The sequence below is a fragment of the Pteropus alecto genome, unplaced genomic scaffold (assembly GCF_000325575.1).
Source record: "Pteropus alecto unplaced genomic scaffold, ASM32557v1 scaffold413, whole genome shotgun sequence".
In the NCBI taxonomy this organism is placed as follows: Eukaryota; Metazoa; Chordata; class Mammalia; order Chiroptera; family Pteropodidae; genus Pteropus; species Pteropus alecto.
The window spans coordinates 2,912,082-2,934,512 of record NW_006434120.1 but is presented as its reverse complement, the minus strand read 5'-3'; the positions used below and the strand labels follow the sequence as shown (position 1 = coordinate 2,934,512).

The following is a 22,431-nucleotide window of genomic DNA, read 5'->3' as shown; positions in this document are numbered from 1 at the left end:
AGGCCTCATGCCTCTCCTGTGTGTCTTAGTTGATATCATCACTACATCTTGCTGTCTTGTGACCAGAAACCAAAATGAAGACATGTTCAGAAATGCCAGCCAATACAACTATTGGAAACTCAAAAATCTTGGTTCAAATTCATTGGCAATTTAGGTAAACTTTGAGGTTTGGTTTATTCATTTTGAAAATACTTGACTAGCTCTGCAGTTGACTAGTTTTGCTTACTAACTTTTTAATCTTTAGTGGGGGCAGAAAAACTGAAGGATGTTAAAGAGAAACACCTTGCATTTCTTGAGTTTCTTGCTCTTTGGCATTTAGTTTGCTATTTCGATCATTTTTGTCTTGAGGCATTAGAATTGGGTCTGTATTCTGCTGTCTGCTTCACAGTCTTATCTAAGGAATCTTAACCCTGTCACAGGAAAATTGTACTAAAATGGCCCCTTCATGAAGCACCAGAATTCTACTCTTTAAGCCATTAGCTGTGTCTTGCTTACGTAAAGCTTATCATGCTACTCTTAGAAAATTTTTGTCTTATCATGAGCTGCACTGTAAATAATGGGGAAAAAAAATCATCTAGAGCATTTTGAGTGTTCTCTTAGATTATTTGGAAATTTCCAGTTTCAAGTACTTGACAGAGGCCCTCTAACCTCTGGGATGACAGCATGGAGGCGAGGTATAGCTTCTCCTGGTCAGCCAAGAAGAGCCCATAATCACTCTACAGATGCTTTCTATTATTTTTGTCATGAAATCTCTGAGTGTAGTCACCAAGCCCATGGGAAATGAAGTCACTTTAGGAAAAGAGCCTAGCAGAGAGAATTTATTTCTTAAGTGGAAAACTTTTAAAAGCCTTTTATTTATCTGCCTATGATCTTAAGAAGGAGTTTTAAATTGAATGTTGTTATTGAAAATTTATTTGTTTCTTTAGAAAGCAATTTTAGGGAAGGCTTGGGTTAATATCTAATTCTTTATATACTTAAAATTCTTCTAGATAAAATTGAGTATATAAAGAATTAGACATTAAAGACAAAATTTACGTCAGTTATTGCAAGATGCTGAAGGCTTAAAAATGAAATTTTCTTAGTCCTCTCACTTTTTGTTACTAAAATTTTTGCACACGGTAATAATCTTTACATATTATGAAGTCAGTGTCTCCACATTTGCATCATGATCTAAAAGAGAAACAAGGGATAGTTAAAGCAAAGTCATGTACTTTCATTTTGTTCATTCTGTCTTTCAACCCGAATGTCTTTTCCTCTCAATTTCTGCCTCTACAAATTGTATTTGTCTTTTAAAATTCAGATCCAGTATTGCCCTCCTCTACCAAATGGTATAGATTTCTAAAAATTAAGAGGCCTGTAAACATTTAGGAAAAGAAGCAGTGATTATTAGTAACCTGCATATTTTTGATAAAGTCATTCTATACTAACCTCATCTCTTTTTTGGCATTATTACTTGTCTGATAAATAAAGAAAATGCAACAGACATGGTATCTTTGGATTTCAGTATGTTTTTGATAAGGACTTTCTTGATAGCCTTGTGATCCATGTGATAGTACAATTAGGTGGATTAGTAACTGGTTAAAGGGCTGAAGCCAAAAATTACTGATTAATGGCTTTTGGCCTATGAAATTGCTTCCTGCTGCCAGGCTTTGTCCTTGGCCCTATCTTAGAGAAAGCATTTTATTAATGATGAATCAGTCCTGATGGATTTTAGGCCATGCTGTAGTAATGAACAACCTCCAAATTTAGTGGCTTAAAATAATAAAGTTTGATTTCTCTCTCACACTACAAGTGCATCCCGAGATGATGGGGACTGGAGGGGAGTCTTGATCTGTGCCACTTTCATATTCATTATCTGAAACATTGTTGGCTACTGAGACAATGGGAAAAGAGACTGTAGGGAAGCCCATGTGGATGCATGGCCACATCTAATCTCATATGAGTGGGCACGCAAAGCCAGCCATGTGAATGGCCCTAATGACCACCACACCTGATTGGACAAACAAAAACATAAGGTATCAGTGGAAGAGATGAAATTAGGGGTGTAATAAATGGGATTTCCAGTGAAGACCTTATAATAGATTCTGGGCTCTCCACTTATTATTTGTATGACACTAGACAGATTACTTAACACTCCTAAGTCTCAGTTTCCCTATCTATAAAATAAGACCACCAATAATGTCAACATCTCAGAGTTATTGTGAGGTGTACTGGTGTCCTGTACTGGCTGGTACTGGTATCTCTGAGCTTGGAATCAGCTTTATATATTGGCGCTCTATTCTTAGATGTGTAAAAGATTGCTATTGTAAAATATTTATTATGAAAGTACCATTTATAATTTTTTTAAATTTTACTTTATAAATTCAATGTAATTTGTTTTGAATTCCATATTGCATTTGCTGGATATATCATTGTTAATCTTAAAAAAATAATGCGTGAAATCTCTTATAGATAACCTCATTATTATTTACCTAGTCTGAAAGTTTTTTTTTTTTACAAGCATTCAATCCATTTACATTTACTATCATTACTTTTTAACTAAATTTTTCTTTTAGACATCTTAATTCTTTCTGTTTTTATATTTCTCTTTTATTCTGATTTATGCAATATATACTATTTGTTTTGCATTTTCCTCTTTGAATGTAAACATCCTGTTTTTCATTTTACTAATATATACCTTAAAGGAATAAAACCTAGCTTCATAAAGCCTATCTTTTATCAAAGCATAAAAATTAAGAACAAAATAATCATTTATGACCCCAAGTTTTGAACAGTAAATTCTTTGGGACTTTGAAAGTTTAATGTGTGGTTATAAACACCACAATTCAATTTAAAAATTGTCAATATGTATCTCCTTATAAAGTATATTTCTTTTCTATTATGGTTTCCAATCAGATTGACAGTGATTATTTAGTCCTGTGTAGTCATAATTTAATTGTTATTTATGCTTCTTGATATTCCTTTTTGACTACAGTTTCTTCCTTCTTGTGTTCTTAATTGCATTTCATTTCTGTGTTTTGGGGAGCTTCTGCAGGTACTTTATTTAGAAAAGATCAGGACATTTTCTGAACCCCTGTTTTTAAGGATGTTTTTCTGTTGTCCGTACAGGAAGGATGATGGCTTTTATAAATTTTTGGGCCAGAAGACTTTTTTCTCTCTAAGCTCTGAGGATGCTGCTCCATTGCCTGTGGCATTTAGTGTGTGGTGCCTGATACGAAGTTGGCATGGTTTGCCAAGCTTTATTAAAATTAGTGTTGCTGAGGATAAATCTAGTTAACTTCTGATCCTTTGTCAGTGAAGCAAGCACCTACGATTCTTTTGGGCTCACTGGACTTTGTGGACCTGGCACTTGTTCTGCTCCTGTGCTGCTGTGATGACCAGCTTTGCGTGAGTTTCCACTGATTCATGTGAACACAGCCAACAATGCCAGTGTCATGTGAAGCTTCACATCTCTCACCTTCTGCTCCAGGGCTCCTTGCTGATACACAGACATCTTGAGACTTGCTGGGCATTGTGTATCTGCAGTGCAGAGGTGTGTGGAAGTTAATACCACTGGGGGCAAATCTTTGGCCAATGGGAGTTGGAAGGTAGTAGGTAAAACCTTTTTCCCTTCTCCTCTGGACAGACAGTCCTGAGTTGCAATGGCTCAAAGTGCTTCTTGGAAGATGGTTCTGTGAGGATTTGAAAAGTCAGTTGTACTGACTTGCTACCAAGGCGACCTTGTAAATTTGCTATTTCTTAGTCTCTTCCTTTCCTCCCATTTCTGCTTTCCTGGGATTATACACCCTACTCAAATAGTAGCACACAAACAAGACTTAGGCTCTACCCTTAAAAAAACCCAGGCTGAAACTTTGGGTAACTTGCAGTTCTTACTTATACAGTTCTAGAATCCTTTCTTTGTTTTTAGAATTTAAAAAATTCACTAAAACATGCTAGATATAAACTTCTTTTCAAAACTATTGCCTGAACCATTGTGATAAGTTTCTATGTTCAGACTTGGATTTAAAAAAAATAAAATCAAGACATTTTCTTCTAGTGTGTATTGTTTTATTTTCTATTTCAGAAGTTCCTATTATATTTTGGTTAAGTCTTTATTCTGTTATTTGCACCTGCTATCTTATCCTTTCTTCTTTCGTATTCAGGGAGTGTTGTTCAAGTTTTCCCTTTACTTCATTAATTAAGTTTTATCTACTACTTTTTGCCTCAAAAGCAGCGTAATTAGGCTTTACTTTGCATGAAATATATATATATATATATAATATATATATATATATTTCAAACCATTGTAAAAAGAGATTATATATTCTCATATTTTATTAGTAACATAAAGCATGTTATAATATTTTTTCCTTCTTTTCTTGCAATATATCTGCTTTAGGAGGCAGTAAATCTCCCAGAGTTCCCTGGCCTTTCTCTTCATCTCTGTGTTTGTTTAGAATATCTTCATATGCCCAGATCCTGAATCTCCCTGGCACAGATTCCAGTGGCGTCTGGAAGGAAAGGCTCACTGTTATACTTTCAGTTAACAGATAAGAGTTTCCTGGATAAGAGTTTCCTGCAACCACAAGCAAACTGGACCAACTGGGAGCAGGTAGAGACAAATGCATAAGTAGAAGGTAGTCACTATAAATGTAGTTTCCTGTGGCAAAGTGGAAATGAAATGGTCTCAGGATAGTGCAGGATGTAAGACCCGATCCAGGGCTTAAAGCATTGAAGTGGAATGAATAAGCACAGATGCTGGCCGCCTGCTGTGGATTAAGGCAGATTATTTAATTTTGCATTGGAATCCAGAGTGCTGTAATTTCTAAGGTTTTATGATATTACATAGACAAATTTTCTTACTTCATATTTTCTTTGTTCATGTGGCAATTTTTGTGGGGAGGATTTTAGACCGTTCTCTCTTGTTTTTTCATCCAGAAGCCCGAAGGCATTACTTTATCCCAGAGAACAGTGCTCCAACTCAAAGGATTTGTGTTTAGGAATTTCAGGCACCAGTTGGCAGACAGGGGAGTCTGTCAACTCTCCAATCTGAATTCAGGGTGGATCTAAGAAGCCATTTTAAAGCACAACCTTCAGTGAGACCTCTGGGAGAGTTTCTGAGAAATGACTGGGGCAGACCAACTTAATCTCTGCAGCCGAGCAAAACATTTGCAGAATTGAAGCACTTTAGTGAAACATAAATATACGTTATGTAGCAAACAGAATTGAGATAGGTCTTGTGGAGTGGAGCTGAGGCATTTAAAAAAAATCCCAGGATTGTAATAGCTAGGCACAAACAATTTCAGGATCTGCAAGCAGCAGCTGCAGCATTTAAATAAACACCCAGCCTTTCTCTGCACGTGCATGTGTGGCAAGGCCTGTCAGCATTGCTTTTCAACCACACCTGCTCTCCCAGATGGTGACTACCACCAGAAGCCTAGGCTCCTCAAGGAAGGACAGTCTGGAATTGTTTCACAGAGGTTTACTGACGGGAAAATAACTACCCATCACCTCAGGCCAACACTGAGAACATTCTCGTGCATTTTCTTTACCACACGTTAGAAAAGGGCCCACTTTTTTTCTTTTTCTTTTTCTTTCTCAAAAGACACAAGTTCTGAGAACCTTAAGTCTTTTGCAATAAGCCTGGAACACAAATCCATTAATTGGTACAAAAGTGATTTTACACAGTCTCCATGAAAACTGGCAAGGACTAGGTGGGACCCTGATGACCCAAGGCAGAGCCACTGAACCAGAGCTGGCTCTGAGATTTAAAATGACAGTCACTCCCCATGCTACTTGGGCTAAATCTGAAAGGATAGCTCAGTTGTTTGTGCTCTTTCACTTGCAGAAACTCTCTTTCCTTATGGCTTACCCAGTGTAGCTCCATCTGCTTCACCTTGCCTCTCTCTGTGTTTTTTCTTAGTCTCCTCTATGCTTTCTCTTCTTGGCTCCTGAAATGTTACTGTCCTCAGAGCCACATCCTTGGCCCTCATCCCTTCCTTCTCTGCATGTCTGGGTCACCAGATTCCTGACTTCAGCCCTACACCCTTACTACCACCTCCCTTTGGAACATCTCTTGGGTCTCTATGAGCTCCTCCAACTTCCCTTGTCCTGCCTGTATTTTCTCTATATCAGTTACTAAGTGCCCCTGTCCCCTCCTGAAATTACCTGTCTTTCCTCCTACCAGCTTTGTCCTCTCTCTCTTTGGTTATTCTCTGTTTTTGGCATATTGCCTCTGCTTTCCCATCTGGAAAAATATTTGTTTAAAAAAAATTCCTGCTCACAGGCTAAAACCTCTGGAACTTTACCCTGTTTTTCTCCCCCTCTCCTGGAATTAATTGCTGCCTTCACTGGGAAAATATGCATTGCTGAAGACCTGGTGGGCACTGAGGCACAAGGCAGGCACTAGGGACCCTCAGAAGTCTGATGTAGAGACAGACTGTAGTGAGTTATCATTTGAAGTAGTGCAATAAAGATACGCACTTAGTGATATAGGAGCACAAAGGAGGGTGCCACTATCACTCCATTTTTCGAAATCCCCAAGATGGATTGGGAGTAATAGTGTGTAGCACTAGGGGACACCTATACAGCACTCTTAAACTCTCTGCCAAACTCTCTCGGACTTTCTTCCTGTCTGTCTTTCCTAGCCTCCCATCTTGTCTTTCTTCTTCCACATTCATCTATTGACTATTACTCCCCTCAGGAAGTGCCACAGAGTGAAAAGTTTCATTTCTCCTTTTTCCTCTTTCCAAATCTCATTGTGAACTCATGACTTTAATGTCTCTAACTCTTTCAACATGACATGGTGATGTTGACAAAAGGTACACTTGAACAGAAAACAAACCTTAAACCATGTACAGTCATGATTTACATTCTTCTCATCACAGATCATACTCTTTAACATTCTTCTCATCAGAGATCATACTCTGCCCTGTTGCCTGTGTATTTCTTTCTTGCTGGCTTTGTTGTTTGACTCATGCTGTCTGATCATGCTGTACTTTTTTTTCTGGTGAAAATGATCCTGTGTGTGTAGCACACATCACTATGTCATGCTTAATGGCTTAACATGTCATATCAACTGTTACTCTAGAGCCAAGGGAGAGATTAGGCCTCATTTGAAGCTAGGACATTGAGGGGGAAGCACATATCTTGGTAACTGCCTTATCATATGGAATCTGGACGACTTAGCTGATTTTTAGGTCGAACTCATGGATGAAGTTTGGCAATGATCTACTTTAACATGCTTATTTTACAGATGACAGAATTGAAGCTCAGAGAGGTAAAGTGATGTGTCCATGGTTCACAGAGAATTGGTGGCCAGTTTTACTGATGTCCTGTTCAGTGGTGCTCTTTTTACTATACTGTCATCCCTGAAACTTTGTAGTTGCTTGTAGCTATAAACCTTTTAACCTTATTATAATAGTCCCGTAAGGTAATTTATAGATGAGGCAACTAAGGCATATAAAAGATAAATAAATTGCACAAGATCACATGGTACCCTTCTTAATCTAGACATTCTAACATATGAAATAGGAACAAAATATCAATTTTTGGAATGATAAGAAATTAGGAAGATAAAAATTTTGAGATAGTACAGACAATCCCTGACTTATAATAGTTCAACTTTATGATGGTATGTAAGTGATATGCATTCAGTAGAAACTGGCTAGGCTAAGCTATGATGTTCAGAGAGTTAGGTCTATTAAATGCATTTTTGACTTATGGTATTTTCAATTTATGATGGGCTTATCAGACATAACCCCATCATAAGTCGGGGAACATCTGCGTATCATTAGGCATTATTTTATGTGTTTTTTTCCCTTCACACTTCCTTTCACCTTGTGATCCTCTTTTATTTAGGCAACTAGATAAGAAGGAATCAGAGAATTGAGCCAGAGATCAAAAGAATTTAAATTCTTAACTCTTAACTTAAAAAAGTCTTGGTTCTTGCAGTGGATATTTACTTTTTTTTTTTTTTTATTTGTCAGGAGTTCTAAGGCCTTTCCTATTTTGTGTATACCTCTATCACATGAGTCTTGATGGAAAGCAGTCTCTTGCCTCCCAGTGTGGAAATATCCGGGAACTGAATGTTCCATCTTTCTGCTACCTGGTAGCCAGCTTGTGACATGTAAACTGTGCCCCTGCCAAAGATTGTGTATGACGGTGGTGACCCAGAGCTGCAAGGATAGTTAGTGATTAGTAACAGTGGTAACAAAGGCATCTTCAGTGGTGGCAGAGACTTAACTCTTTAGTGTTTTGTTTCTGCTGTCCAGCCTCTTTTGCTTCTCGGCAGATTCTCCAGTTTTCTCAGCGATTCTGTGAACCACCCAGTGTTCATTAAATAAATTCTTTTTTTTTCTGCATAAGTTAGCTAGAATTGTTCACATCAAGGGCCTGGAATAGTACTGTCCAAGTATTAAGACAGAAATATTTGAAACCAAAACTGCGGAACAAATTTTCTCCGACGAGAAGTGACAAAGCCCTCTGTGAGAAAGAGCTGGAGAGGTAGGTGGTGGGATTTTGGAGAAGAGACTATATATCTTGCTGCCACCCCCGCCCCCCGCCCTCCCGCTGTATAACCGAACATACAGAGAAGTTTGTGTCAAGAATAGAAAGGATGTGTGTGACGTTCTTCTCGAGCCCCAGGAGGAGGCTGCCTACCTCAGCTTCCCTCAGCTGCCATGAGTGAAGCTGAACATTAAGATGGCATTGTCAAATGCCAAGCAGAGAGGAAGCCCAAGGCGGCCATCTGGTTTTCTGCTCCCCTCAGAGCAGCTGAATTTTCCTATGTCCCATGGAATGCGTAGAAATTGGCTGAGGGAAAGAAGAAGGATGAGATTAAATAGTACCAGTAAATAGGAAAGCCAGTGGAACTAAATGGGTCTTAGGAGTCTATCTAGGGGTCTTTGCTGCAGAAGGTGGTACTGACCTCCTAGTCACAGACAAGGTGAGTACACAGCTATCTCAGTAGTGCCAGCTTGGAAAGACGGCTACACATGGAAACAAGGTAGGACTAAACAACTTAAGTATCCTGGGGAGAAAGAGGACAGTCCCAGACCCAAACCATTCCTATCCTCAGTGCTCACACCGAGACATTTTATAAATCCCCTGGAACTCAGGTCAGTCCAGGGGAGAAGGAGAAAATGATGGGAAGGAGAAAATCTAGAACTCACTTAACCAAAGTAACAATAATTGAGAAAACCCCAAAGATTTGAGTTTATTTAAAATGGATTAGACTAAGTTTTCTGCCATTGGTGAACTGGAGTTCAAGATAGAAAAACAGAGTGGCCATTGTTGCAAACCTGAGATTTGTGGCCCTTTTAGTGAATCGGGCTTTGGGCAGACATTATTATTAAGAAGGTGTCCAGTGCTTTCATGGCCAGGAGGACCACACAGCTAAATAGTTTCATCTCTGAGTCACATCTCCAGGGTGATGGGAACAAGGCAGTCCTCAGCTTTCTGGAGTAGGTGTCCACTCTGGTGTGTGCAACCTTACACAGCTGGGAGGTAACCACATTGGTAAACGATTAACTAAAGGCACACAAGATTGTCTGAAAAGTGTGATGAAAACCATAAGAGAACATCAGCATCCCAGATACACAATGGAGCCACTAGAAGAGAGCACCTGGTGTGCCATATAAGATTCCATTCCTTTTTTTCTTAACATTTCATACTTAAAGCAGTTTTTAATTTAATTTTAAAGACCTTTCCAAGAGAGCAATTGCAAACTGGATATTGAGAATGCTTGTTACTCCTTGTCATGGATTTGAAGGACTGATTAACTGATGATCTACATGGGTCTGGCAAACTAATACATTTTAGAGATCCTTAGCATTACCTGCGATTTTCCATCACCTGGACTTCCTATGGTTCTCTGAGATTCAGTTTTCTCCAAAGCATTAGTGATTCAGTGAGGAGATGGCCTGTGTAGGGAGTTACATCCAGATAGGACTGATGGTGAAGAAGAGTCGACTTTGGGCCTTTGCCAAACACTCACATACTGAGAACTACCCCAAGAGAAGCTAATATGGTGAAAAGAAAGAAGTAGCAGGATTAATGATTGTTACCAACTCTTATTGTACACACACACACACACACAGTCCTGGGTATGTCACTTGAAAATACAGCCTAGGTGTACACTGAACTAACCCTGGAGTCTGAAAGTCTGTGGTACATGTTGAGGGGTGGGAATGAGGTAAGACTGGAGTTTGATGGAAGAGGTGAAAGTATATCATGAGGCTCTGATAAGGCCAATGTTTTTCTGAGGCTAAATCTGATGTTTTGGAGTGGAAATAGGAGTCAGGCACAGTCCAGGCCATATCAAAGTAGATTACTGTCCCCTTTGAATGAGGCTTAGTGGATCTGGTCACTTAGGGAAAACTTCAGATTGAAGGTGAGCCAGGTGTGAGAGAGACCACCAAAGATCCCTCTAAACCTGTACTGGATCTGATTTTACCTTGTTGGGGAAGTTGAGGAGCTAGAGTCAAGATAGTCATCTGTGACACGTTCAGAGCGCTACTTTGACTCAACCAACAAAGACCAGCCCGGACTCTGGGGCATTAGGAGGTTTAATCATAGCTCTGCAATTAACATTTGTACGTGATCTTGACCAGTTCCTTCTTCTCTGTGCCTCAATTTCTCCTCATGGACACAAGATCCTTTAATGATCAGCTCCCTCCCTGAAAATTTTAAGCATTTTTACATAGAAAAATGCTCCACGAGTTGCATGAGTGCTTAAGAACACTGTTATCTTAGTGACATTTCATCTCTAAACATTAATTTAATATATATATGCTTTTACTGGCCATGATAATTCTTAAGATAACTGTGCAGTAGGTTTACTACAATGGAAAAAAGTGTCAATCTGCAATAGCATTTCTGAGTTAGGGTCAGCATGATGCCAAAAATTCAGACACAAAGAGTTAAGTGAGTCATCTAGATTCTGGCTTCTCGATGTTGTGTAGGCAAATTATATAGATGATTAAATTGTGTCTGTCTCAACATTGTGTTTTGGAATGTGTCTGTATATGCATGTTTGTGGGTTGTGTTGTGTTTCTGTCAAGTGTGAGTTGCTAAATAAGACATGGGCTAAATCATTCTTGGAGATGTGCTCAGGCTTAATGCTCAGCTCTGTGGCAAATTCTGGCTTCTGTGCCCCAGTGTTCCAGGTGATGATTTCTGTTTTTCATTTCCTCCTTGATTCCTCATCCTCTTCTGTTCTTGTGCCTCTCACCATGTGGCTGGAGACTGAAGGACTGAAGTGATTAGGCCTACAGACCCCTGAGCACCAGGCCAACTTCAGCACCACCTGCTACCCCTTTATTTCTTGTTTCTCTCAACTTTAGATCTTGCCCTTTTACTCATCTGCCATCTGGCAGCAACCCTACATTCCATTCCATTACCACGGGGATGAGGCCAGGGGCAAATGAGGAATGGTAGTTTCCTTGGTTAACAGACCAACTTCCAGGAGGCCACAGCCTGGAAACTCAGGCAATGGTGCAGCCAGGGGAGCAGGTTGGCTACGAATTACTGGACCATGTCTGGAAACTCAGAAAGTCGCTTTTCTCTGTGCCCCACCACTAAATTCCAGTCATCTCAATTATTTTTCAGAGAAGGACGTGCAAATTTTTTAAAAATTGTGGTAAAATACACATAACACAAAATTAGCATTTTAATCATATTTAAATATACAGTGGCATTAAGTACATTCACAACTGTTGTGCAATCATCACCCTCACCAATCTCCAGAACAGTTTTCATCTTGCAAAACTGAAACTCTATACCATTAAACAATAATGATTTTTTTTGAACGCCCATTTCCCCCTTTCCCCAGCCCCTGGCAACCACTGTTCTACTTTGTGTCTATATGGACTTGACTACTCTGGGTGCCTCATATAAGTGGAGTCGTACAGTTTCTTTATTTGACTGAGCTATTTCACTTAGCATAATGTCCTCAAGGTTCATCTATGTTGTATGTGTCAGAATTTCCTTCTTTTTAAGGCTGAATAATATCCCATTATGTGTTTATACCATATTTTGTTTGTCCTATCATCCATCAATGGACACATGGGCTAAGAACATGCAACTTTTATGTGAGTGCAATATTTAGGGGCCAGTGTGTATGTAGGGGACAAAAACATAATGAACTTAATTATCAGACAGACTTGGGTTCCATTTGTGGTTTTCTTACGTTTTAGTAGAACTTGAAAAAATTACTTAGCCTTTCTTTAAAAAAGCAATTTTAAAAGTTTAAAGTATACTTTATATACAAAAGAGTATAATTTACATGTCCAGTTTAAAGAACAGTAATGTAATAATAACACAAAAATAGAACAAGCTGCTATTTACTAACCATACAGACTATGAAACTCAAACGTTTGAAACCCTTTGGTACTCCTCCTAGTTGCCCCTCCCCAGCTCTATCGTGAACTGAAAGTTTATGCAAATTATTCCTTTGCTTTTTTTTTTTATATATATATACATATCCCTAAACAGTACATTACTTAGGTTGGGTGTGAATTTTTAACTTTATATAAGTGAAATTCCACTGATTTTTTTCCTGCAAGCTTTAAGTTTCGAGATTCATTTATGTTGAAATGTGTAGCTGTAGTTGATTCATTTTCATTGTCATAAAGTGTTCCACTTCCGTTCATGGACATTGGACTTCTTTCTCCATCCCACCCTTCCTTTCTTTCTTCCTCTTTCTTTCCCTCCCTTCTTCCCTTCCTCCATCTCTCTTTCTCCTGTCTCCTCCTCCTCTTCTTCCTCTTCTTCCTCTTTGTCCTCCCCTTCCCCTCTTTTTCCTTCTCCTCCTCCTCTTCCTCCTCCTCCTCCTTTACCTTCCTTTTTCTGTCTCTCTCCTACAAACTGTGGTGTTAGGAATGTTCTTGCACATACTTCCTGGTAGACACATGCAGAGTTGTTTATGGCGTATCTACATAGGAGTGGAATTACTTAGGTTTAGGGTATGTGTAAATTCAATTTTGACAGGTAATGCTCAGTGACACCATGGTGTCAGTCATTTAGAAATATCTGTCAGGCTTCAACTAGGGACATAACAAAACATGTAGAAAAGGTCTTAAGTTAATAGTAAAGGGGAATAGAAACATGTAGAAAAGGTCTTAATAGTAAAGGGGAAGAGAAACATAAAGGTCTGCTGAATTCTAGGCAGAGTGATAGGTGCTTTCTTATATGTTAATACCTGCAATATACTTATCAAGATAGGTATAACACTTGTTGTCTTACAAATGGGAAACTAGACCAAGAGAAATTGTCAGTCATCTAAACATATATTTTAGCTCTGAGTGTGTTCCAAACACTGTCCTTGACTTCAAAATGAATATACAAGTTTCTTGCTCTCAAGAATTTTATACCTAGTCTGGTAAAGGAAAGGGAGATAGATGTGAATGTATCTGTAACTGCATTTTCATGTGTTAAAGGAGTATTATAGAAGTATATTCTAGAGACAATGAAGACTTCACAGGGAAGAAGACACTTGAACCAAGCCTTTAAGGGTCAATAAGAGCTGGTCAGGTAGCAAGAAGGGACATTCCAAGTAGGGAGGATAGCATGAGCAAGGTAATGGATATGTGAAATAGCATTCTCTTTCTCAGGAAGGTGCGAAGAGTTCAGTGTCCGAGGTAAGGAAATTATAAGAGGTGGTAAGTAAGGATCAGAAAGAAGATTTTTGGAGATACAGGCAGGGGTTAGATCTTTCAGGACTTGTAGGAGTCCAATGAAAAGAATTTGAACTTTATGGGAAACTTCAATAAAGCAGGAGAATAATATGGTTAGATTTTGGTTCTAGAAAAATTGCCCAGATGACTCTGTAGATTAGAGGGACAAGACTAGAGTCAGGGAGATTAGGATTTGGTAAGGATAGTTCAAGCAAGAGATGAGGAAGGCAGAGGCAATAAAGGTACATTTCAATTTTGTCCAGGTTTTGGCGACTAGTAAACACAGTGGCTGAGAGAGCTATAAGTGTTTAGACATCATTAACCAAAGTAGTGAATAAAAGAAGATGAACAGGTTGGGGCGTGGGGATGTGACAGTGATTTTAGGACTGGACATGTTGAATTTTTCATACTTAGAACATTCAAATAGAAATGTCTGGTAGATGCTTAGAATTTCTAGGGTGACTGACTCATTCTGGATTCCTCAGTCTTAAAACTGAAAGTCCTGAGTCTCAAGAAATCCTTCGGTCCCAAAGAAATTAGGATGGTCTAAAACTCAGTAGAGTCTAGACTAGAGAGACTGATTTGGAACTTAAGGAAGACAAAAGCATGAATGAACAATCCATAAAGATTGTGGAGAGTAAGAGGAGAAGGTGGCCAAACACGACTCCTGAGCAGACCAACCTTTGATGGGTAGCAGAGGAAAAGGAAGTCTCAGAAGGAAAACTCAGGGAGGCAGGACTAGATCTGAGGGATGAGGGTACGAAAGCCAAGGGACAAAAACATCTGTAAATGAAAAAGTGGTCAATTGTGTTGGAGAATGCAGTTAGATTGGGTTTTAGAAGTGGTCAGCACTTTTCGTAAAACAGATTCATTTTAGGAATATGAATGAAATCAAACAGCAAAAGGTGACTGGCAGGCAAGGAAGGGAGCACTCATTTTAAAGAAGCTATGTGATGAAGTGACACTAAGAGAAGAGCTATCTTTTTTAGGACATAGAGATAAGAGAGTTTTGAAAAACAAAGAGATATGAACTTGTTTATATGGTGAGAGAAAGTAGTGGAGAAAAAGAGTTTGGAGGCAGAAGAGAGGATGACTGTTAGAGTCAGTGGAAAAGGCAGGGGTCAAGAAATGGATTGGACCAGAGCAGACCTCTCCTTTGAGACCAAAGGTATCAGTGTATATGTGTGCGGCAGGGAGTGTGTAGCAAGATCATGCAGCCACTTAGCCACAGAGTTGAGATTTGGATCAATATCTGCCGGACTTCAAAAGCCAATTATTTCCACCTCATCAGAGAAAACTACATTTAAGCTCAATAAAAAATGTATACACATATGCATAATCACTTAGTGCTACATACAGAACGTGTTGTGGATGAAGTTGGGGAAGTGATTAGAGCAATTGGAGCCAGGTGTAGTTCATCTGGAATGCTTAACAGGAAAGGTAAACTTTGAACAGAATTCTTGGGGAATAGAATATGGTGAGGCCAGAATTAGTCTAAATTTAAAAAAATGTAAGCTGTTCTTGAAATCATATTCCTTTTTAAAAACTTGTTTCGATGAAATAAGAAATTTGCTTCTTGTTTTTATTAGTATGTAGATTCTCAAAAGATGAAATGGATGTAGAAATGTACTTGTCCTGTACAGCAGCAGGATTACTAGTCCCCGCTCCTCTCATATCCATTTTTCTTCTTTCATAGTAATAGATTTTCAAAGTGAGACCATGGCTACTCAGCTAACAACTACATTTCTTAAAGTTTCTTGCTAATATTCTTGACCAAGTTCTATCCAATTGGATGTGATCAGAAGTGACATGTACAACTCCTGGTTGTGCCTCTAAAGAGAGAAATGTCTTTCTTGCCCTTCTGTCTCCACCATGCTGTCTAGAATGCAGAATAGTAATGGTGAGCCCTCTTGGACCATAGTGATGCTGATGAGGGCAACATTGTAGGATGGTAGAGAACCAGTGATGGAGTTTGGGTCTCTAACACTTAGGGGCAACCATATGTAAGCCATTGTTAATATAGATTTATGTTACAGCATTTGAGCTATATACTCCATTTCAAATAATAAGACTAACATAACATTTCTTATTTCTTTGCAAGATTCATATACTTTTCCAGTATTATACTGATATCTGAATTCTTTGCCCATTTCAGTCCTATATTAAAGGCTTCCAGAGAGAACATCCCTGTGAATTTAAATTCCTTTGACTGAAGTCTGGCTCAGAGTCATAGGCATGTACAAACAAACAAACAAAGAAACAAACAAACAAACAAAAGAAAACAGCTAGGAAGGATAGGGCAGGCTCAGTCTTGGTCCAGATCATCCCTGTCCACCATCTTTATCCTTGGTCATCATGCGCAATATGTATTTTCTTCTTCATCTATCTTATTCTTAGGCATTGGTTTGTCAATTAGCATTACATTTAGCTGTGAATAATAGAAAATCTGACTAGATAATGGCTTAAACAAGTGAGGGTATAATTTTCTTGTGGAATAAGAAGGCTGGAGTAAATATTACAGAGCTTCATAATGCACTGAAGGACCCCTAGGCTACCCCTGTTTTCTGCCCAGCAATCTTTAGCATGTGGTTTTTGTTCTTATGCTTGTTACCTCATGGTTCCACTTCAGGCATCACATCTGTGTTCCAGGCAGGAAAAGGGGGAAAGGTGAAAGGAAAGTGCAAGCCAAATGACTTGACTCCCTCTTTTTCATAAAAAATTTATAGTGATATATAACACACATACTCAAAAGCTCACAAATCACAAGTGTAGAGCTTGATGAATTTTTACAAAGTGAACACATCAGTGTGATTGGCACTCAGAACAAAAACCAGCACATTCCAAGTACCTCAGAATCCTTCTTACTGCCCCAGAAGTCCCTTTTATATACATAAAAGAACAGCATATATTAATTTTGCCTGATTCCGAACTTCATGGAAGTGTATAGCCTATATTCTTGTGTCTGTCTTCCTTTGCTTAAAATGTTCGTAGGATTCACCCATATTATTACAAGTAATTGTAGAACATTTATTCTCACTGCTATATTATTCCAATGTGTGATTTTATTTTTTTTAACCCATTCTAGTATTGGTGGGCATTTACATAGTTTGCAAGTTTTAGCTGTTATAAACAGTACTTCAATTACTATTCCAGTACAAGTCTTCTGGTGAACATATGTTCACATTTCTGTGGATATGTTCATTGGTGAAGAATCTTTGAGTTATAGATTACGCCTATGCTTAGCTACGATATTGCCAAACAATTTCCCAGAGTGTTTGTACTGATTTACTACTCCATTAGCAGTATATAAAAGTTTCAGTTGCTCTGAATCTTTGGTAACACTTGGTATTATCTCTTTCATTTTAGCCATTCTGTCTAATATTGCATTTAAAATTTTTATTTCCTGGATAATTAGTGAATCAACTATAGATGAGCAGCTTTACACATGTATATGTTTACACATGTAATGAACAGAAGTTCTTAATCTGAATATTGTTTAATTTATCAGTTTTTTCCTTATGGTTAGCACTTTTGGGGGCCTATTTAAAATTCTTTGCATGCTCCAAAGTCACAAATATGTTTATTCTTTTATTGTTTTTGCTAAAAGCTTTATTGTGTTACCTTTTACATTTGGAAATATAATGTATCTGGAATAAATTTTTATTTTTTTCATGTGGACCCAACATAGTTTATTTTTTAAAAAAAAATGCTTTCTCTATAGCATTGCACTGTTATTGTTGTAAATCATGCCTCCATATTTGTGTGGATCTATTTTTGGGTTCTATTCTGCTCTATTGGTCTACTTATGTATCCTTGAGTCAATACCACACTGTCTGATTTAATAAAATGAGTCTTGATAGCTAGTGGTTTAAGACTTGCAATTTTTTGCTCCTTTCCAAAATTTCCTTGGCTGTATTTAACCTGTTGCATTGCCATGAATGCTTATTTTTATTTTTATTCAGATGTATTCGAAATATTAAAACAATGTGTAAGTTTAAGGTGTACAACATGTTTTGATACATTTATATATTGCAATATCATTATCACCATAGCATTAACTAATACCTTTATCACATCATATTATTATTAATTATTATTATTACATTGAGAGAACAATTAAGATCTAGTCTCAGCAAATTTAAGGCTTATAATACAGTATGGTTGACTGTAATCACTATGCTGTGCATTAGATCTCTATGATTTATTTATCTACTAGTTGCAAACTTGTACGCTTAAATATCTTCCCAATTCCCTCACCCCCAAGTCCCTGGTAAGCACCATTCTACTCTCTATTTTTTAGATTTTACATATGAATGATATTATACAGTATTTGTCTTTCTCTGTCTGACATCTCGCTTGTCATAACGCCTTCAAGGTTCATCCATGCTGACGCAAATGGCTGGATGCCCTTTTTCATAGTTGAATAGTATTCCATTGTGAGTGAGTGAGTGAGTGAGTGTGTGTGTGTGTGTGTGTGTGTATGTGTGACATCTTATTTATCTATTTATCCATTGACAAACACTTAGATTGTATCCATATCATAGCTGTTGTGAATAATGCTGCAATAAGCATCAGAGTAAAGATATTTCTTCGATATCCATTTTCATTTCCTTTGGATATGTACCCAGACGTCGAATTGCTAGATCATGTGGTAGTTCTACTTTTTATTTTTTGTGGACATCCATACTGTTTTCCATAGTAGAGGTACCAATTTACATTCCCATTAACAGTGTACAAAGATTTTTTTTTCTCCACATCCTCAGCATTTTTTGATGATAGCCATTCTAACAAGTATGAGATGATATCTCATTGTGGTTTTGATTTGCATTCCCCTGATGATTAGTGATTTTGGATATCTTTTCATGTACCTGTTGGCCACTGAGATATCTCTTTGGAAAAGTGTCTCTTTAGTTCTTCTGCTCATTTTTAATTGTTTGCTTGTTTTTGTTATTGAGTTGTATGAGATTTTTATATATTTTAGACATTAACCCTTTAGCTGATATGTCATTTGCAAATATTTTCTCCCATTCCATAGGTTGTCATTTTATTTTGTTGATTATTTCTTTTGCTGTGCAGAAGTTTTTTAGTTTGATGTAGTCCCACTTGCTTATTTTTGCTTTTGTTGCTTGTACTTTGCGTATCATATAAAAAAATCATTGCCAATACCAGTGTCAAGAAGCTTCTTCTCTATGGATTCTTCTAGGAGTTTTATAGTAGTAGGTCTTATGTTTAAGTATTTAATCAATTTTGAGTTAATTTTTATGAGTGGCTTAACATAGGTGTCAATTTCATTTTTCTGCCTGCAGTTGTTCAGTTTTCCCAACACCATTTGTTGAAGAGACTATCTTTTTACCATTGAGTTTTCTTGACTCCCTTGTCAAATGTTAGTTGACCATATATGTGGAGATTTATTTCCGGGTTCTCTATCTGGTTTCATTAGTCTGTGTATCTATTTTTATGTGAGTACCATACTGTTTTGATTACTGTAACTTTGTAGTATAGTTTGAAATCAGGATGTATGATGCTTCTGACTTTATTCCTCAGGATTGCTTTGGCTATTGAGGACCTTTTGTGGTTCTGTACAAAGTTTAGGATTGTTTTTTATATTTCTGTGAAAATGCCATTGGAATTTAGATAGAGATTGCATTGAATCTATAAATGACATTGGATATTAGGGACATGTTAATAATTCTTCAGATTCATAAACATGGGATATTGTTCTATTTGTGTCTTCTTCAATTTATTTTTTTGCATTACTTCTATTTTTATTTAAAAAATTTTAAATACTTTTTATTTTTCAATTATGATTGACATATAATATTATATTAGTTTCAGATGTACAATATAGTGATTAGACACTTATAATTTACAAAGTGATCACCCAATAAATCTAGTATCCATTTGACACCATACAGAGTTACTAAAATATTATTGACTATATTACTTATGCTGTACTTTACATCCCCACGACTATTTTGTAACCACCAATTTTTACTTCTTAATCCCTTCACCTTTTTCACTTATCTTCCCAACACCCATCCCATCTGGCAACCATCAAAATGTTCTCTGTATTTATGAGTTTGTTTCTGTTTTGTTTGTTCATTAATTTTGTTCTTTAGATTTCATATAAAAGTGAAATCATATGGCATTCATTTCTTTCTATCTCATTCCATTCAGCACAATACCCTCTAGGTCAACCATGTTGTTGCAGATGGCAGATTTTTATGGCTGAGTAATATTCCATTGTATGAATGTACCACCTCTTCTTTATCCATTTATCTATTGATGGACACCCAGGTTGCCTCCATATCTTGGCTATTGTAAATAATGCTACAAATAATGGTTGACCTAACAGATTGCAAGGACCTTGTCAGCTTACGATTCCTTTTTAAAAATTTTTTATGCCTCTAGCACCTGGTCTTTCTAGGTGGTCTCCTATCCAGGTACTAATCAGGCCCGACCCTGCTTAGCTTCCGAGATCAGACTGGATTGAGCTTGTTCAGGGTAGCATGGCCGTAGACGGGTCTTGTTTTTTTACCTACTCAGCCACCCTATTTTTTGATTGGAACATTTAACCCATTTACATTGGAAATAATTGTTAATACATGTGTAGTTATTGCTGTTTTATTATTCATATTTTTGATCTTTTCTTCTTCTCCTCCTTCTTCCCCTTCTTCTTAAAGAAATGCCGTTAATATTTCTTATAATACTGGTTTGGTGGTGATGAACTCCTTTAGCTTTTTCTTGTCTGGGAAGATCTCTATCTGTCCTTTGATTCTAAATGTTAGCTTTGCTGGGTAGAGTAATCTTTGTTGTAGGTCCTTGCTTTTCATCACTTTGAATATTTAGTGCCAATTCCTTCTGGCCTGCAAAGTTTCTGTTGAGAAATCAACTGACAGTCTTATGGGAGCTCCTTTGTAGGTAACTAATCACTTTTCTCTTGCTGCTTTTAGAATTTTCTCTTTGTCTTTAACTTTTGGCATTTTAATGATGATGTGTCTTAGTGTGGGACTCTTTAGATTTATCTTGTTTAGGACTCTCTGTGCTTCCTGGGCTTGTATGTCTATTTCCTTCACTAAGTTTGGGAAGTTTTTCATCATTATTTTATTAAGAACAGGTTTTTAATTCCTTGACCTCCCTCTTCTCCTTCTGGTACCCCATGATGTGAATGCTAGTACACTTGATGTCCCAGGGGCCCCTTAAATTATGCTCATTTTTTTTGGATTCCTTTTTCTTTTTGCTTTTTTGATTGAGTATTTTCTGCTACCTTATCTTTCAAATCACTGATTCTGTTCACTGCTTCATCTAATCTACTGTTAATTTCCCCTATTCTTTATTTCAGTTATTTTATTCTTCATTTCTGAATATAGTTTATGTTTTCAACCTCCATTTTTATTTTTCCTATCTCTTTGTTGAAGTTCTCACTGAGATCACTGAGAATTCTTATAACCAGTGTTTTGAACTCTGCATCTGGTAAATTGCTTGTCTTCATTTTGTTTAGTTCTTTTTCTTGAGTTTTGTTCTGTTCTTTCATTTGGGACATGTTTCTTTATCTCTTTATTTTGGTTGCCTCCCCGTGTTTGCTTATGTTAGGTAAAGCTGCTATGTCTCTCAATCTTGGTAGGGTGGCCTTATGTAGCTGGTGTCCTGTGGGGCCCAGTGGCACAATCTCCCTGGTCACTGGAGCGAAGTGCTCCATGTGTGTTCCTTGTGTGGGTTGTGTATGTCCTTTTATTGTAGTTCAGCCTTGGTTGCTGTTTTCAGGTCAATGGGAAGAACTGGCCCTCAGGCTGACTGGTTATGAGGACTGGCTCATGCCTACAGTGGGGGAGCTGTTGTGTGGGGCTGACCCTCCAGAAAAGGATTTGCTTTAGTAGGGCTCTCGTGCATACCAAGTCTTCCATTTGGGTGTGTTGTTTGTGGAGGTGGTTAGGTGGTGCTCTGGTGTGGTTTGGAACTGGCCATCTGGTGCATTGGTTCTGGGGCCTCTTGGGAAGGGATCTGTTGCAGGCCAAGTTCAGCCGCTGCCTATGACCTGTCTCAGACCACTTGGTTTGAGCTACAAAGTGATCTGCAGATGATTGTCACTTGTACTGGGCTTTGAAGTGCCTGGAAAAGGCTAAAATTTGAACTGGGGCTGGCTGCCACTAATTCTGGGCTTGGTGCTGCTCAGCAAGAGGTACAGGGCATACCAAAGCTAGATGCTTGTTTGGGGTTTGTGAACCTTTAAGAGATTTTAGGAGAGTCTGTAGCATGAATCAAGACAGGCTATTTGTATAGAAAAGCCACTGGAGGTGGCTTGGGTGGGCCTACAAGTTGTGTTGGGTGGGAGCTCAAGGAATTGCCAGGGCAGGGCCAAAGGTATTAGCCAGGATTATGGAGACTCAGATATGGTACCTGCCTGCATCTGCATGCTGTGTCAGAGGAAGGTTCAACAAATGAACGATAGATTTTGCCAGCACTTCTGTCTTGGAGAATGCTGCCCCCTCAACTGTCGCCCTGAAGACAGACAATTCAGTTCCTCCTTTCTGGCTCCCTTTGAGCTGCTGCTCCAGCTCTGAAGCTCAGAGCAGGTGTCTGTCAGCAAGGAAGTCCATGTGTGGGCTCTTTAAGAGGGGACACCTGGGACTCCAGGTGACCTCCATCTCATTCAGCCATAATCTCTGTTAGTTTTCATAGCTAGAAGTTATGAGGATTTCTCTTCCCAGCACTAGAACTCTGGGTTGGGGAACCTGGTATGGGGATGGGACCCCTCGCTCCTCAGGAGGGACCTCTA

At 38.2% G+C, this 22,431-nt stretch overlaps 1 pseudogene; it reads right to left on the bottom strand.

The window, feature by feature from the left end:
• Positions 1-20,057: 20,057 nt before the first annotated feature.
• LOC112477498 lies at positions 20,058-20,176 on the bottom strand (annotated as a pseudogene).
• Positions 20,177-22,431: the final 2,255 nt, after the last annotated feature.